A 2,500-nucleotide genomic window follows, 5' to 3' on the forward strand; every position below is an offset into this window, starting at 1 on the left:
CCTGATGCTGGCTGACCAACGACAGACCACAGATGTATCAGACTTGGGGTTGTTAGTTGCATTTACGCGACCGACCGACCGACCGACCGACCGACCGACCGACAGACAGACTCCCTTCATCCAACTCGCTCTGAAGTCTGGCTAATGAACATCAGTGGTACCAAGTACAACAACCCTAAAGCCCACCGCTATCATTCACCCCGTCTGTCTCCGCTAGAGAGCACTCAACGCTGTGCTCTGTGACGTGTGTGTATGTGTGTGTGTGTGTGTGTGTGTCTGTTACACTCAAATACCCTACAAGACAGACAGCAGCCATTACCCCTAAACCAGTGTATCCTATACTGACAGTATAATACACTATAACACTTAGTGACCCCCATAATAACACACTATAACACTTAGTGACCCCCATAATAACACACTATAACACTTAGTGACCCCCATAATAACACACTATAACACTTAGTGACCCCCATAATAACACACCATTACACTTAGTGACCCCCATAATAACACACCATTACACTTAGTGACCCCCATAATAATACACTATAACACTTAGTGACCCCCATAATAATATACTATAACACTTAGTGACCCCCATAATAATATACTATAACACTTAGTGACCCCCATAATAATATACTATAACACTTAGTGACCCCCATAATAACACACTATAACACTTAGTGACCCCCATAATAACACACCATTACACTTAGTGACCCCCATAATAATACACTATAACACTTAGTGACCCCCATAATAATATACTATAACACTTAGTGACCCCCATAATAACACACCATTACACTTAGTGACCCCCATAATAACACACCATTACACTTAGTGACCCCCATAATAATACACTATAACACTTAGTGACCCACTAAGTATGGATGGCTGGCAGGATTTTAACACTTTAGAATGTGTTTTTCCCTCTTCTCTCTGTACATCATCAGCATCTCTATTGACTGTACAAAAGGCCTTCATTATTAACAGTCTCTGTTCTGTTTATCCTCCTGTTCATCCTCAGTGTGTGTTTGTTTTGGAGTCAAGCATCTCTATTGACTGTACAAAAGGCCTTCATTATTAACAGTCTCTGTTCTGTTTATCCTCCTGTTCATCCTCAGTGTGTGTTTGTTTTGGAGTCAAGCATCTCTATTGACTGTACAAAAGGCCTCCATTATTAACAGTCTCTGTTCTCTTTATCCTCCTGTTCATTGTCAGTGTGTGTTGTGTTTGTTTGGAATCAAGCGCTAGTGTTTGAGCTGGGGTTTAGCAGCGTTGTTCGCTCTGCAGGAAACATGCCGAGATCACTGCCTCTGATTAGACGATTCGGTTTCCCCCCCTCGGCACAAACAGACACAGATCGTCGTCACGCCAATCGATTCACAAGATAGGATAAAAGATGGAAAGAATAGCAAAGAGGACAGAAAATTACATGGATTTGAAAAACATTCATGTTTAGAGCAAGAGGGTTTTAGGAGAGGGGAGGAGAGAAATCAAAGGATTTCGCTTGGTTGAAACATTGTTATTGAGGAAGGGAAGGAGGGAAAGAGGAGGGGCAGGGAGAAGGACAGAGGCAAACAAATTGAGATGGAAAAGAGGGTCTAATAAGAGAAGCAGGAGGGAGGGAGGGAGGGAGGGAGGGAGGGAAATAACTAAATTGAGGGAGGGAGGGAGGGAGGGAGGGAGGGAGGGAGGGAGGGAGGGAGGGAGGGAGGGAGGGAGGGAGGGAGGGAGGGAGGGAGGGAGGGAGGGAGGGAGGGAGGGAGGGAGGGAGGGAGATAAGGTGTGTGTGGAAACTGTTGCTAAATTAAATTCTAGTAGCATTTCAAGGCCGGCCATGATGGAGTTGTCGCAGCCAGTGGACTGTCAGTGGATTGGATAGGGCTGGCTAAGCACCACCTGCTACATTGTGTTGTGCAGAAAGACGTTGTTGGGTACTACGGATCAACAATAAATGTATCTACGGTCAAGACGCTATTAAATAGCAGTCACGTGGAACATTACAGACCTAACAGGGGAGAGGGTCTGACAGAGAGCCAGGCTAGAAGCAGAAAATTCAGACAAATAGTTGAATCTGTCCTCAACAAATTCTATTAGGCTACACGGGGAATTGAGATCTGTATGGTTTTAAATGTCTTCACTGTCAAGAACCGCTGTTCATGTACAATCATTTAGCTTTCCTCAGGTGCTTCTCAAATGGCTCCCTATTACCTGAATACTGTAGTGCACTACTTTTCACCAGAGCCTTACTATGAGCCTAGGGTCAAAAGTAGGGCACTACATAGGGAATAGGATGCCATTTGAACTCATAACCACCGCTCAGCACTGCGACCGCCGACCACCTAATTCTATAAGTCATGCTTCCCCTCCAGCAGAACAGGACATGACAAGGGTCCACTCCAATGACAGGCTTCACACTCAAACTGATCTGCATATCACAAACCCTGACTGACACCACATGCACTCTGTTAGATGCTTGTCAATGGAA

At 44.9% G+C, this 2,500-nt stretch overlaps 1 protein-coding gene across 1 annotated transcript in view; it reads right to left on the bottom strand.

Annotated features, from left to right (window-relative positions):
• Positions 1–2,500, bottom strand: part of LOC106591129 (protein diaphanous homolog 3) — a 667,062-nt gene that overhangs the window by 611,305 nt on the left and 53,257 nt on the right. The window lies entirely within an intron of this gene.

This window comes from Salmo salar, chromosome 17 (genome assembly GCF_965601325.2).
Source record: "Salmo salar chromosome 17, fSalSal1, whole genome shotgun sequence".
Classification (NCBI taxonomy): Eukaryota; Metazoa; Chordata; class Actinopteri; order Salmoniformes; family Salmonidae; genus Salmo; species Salmo salar.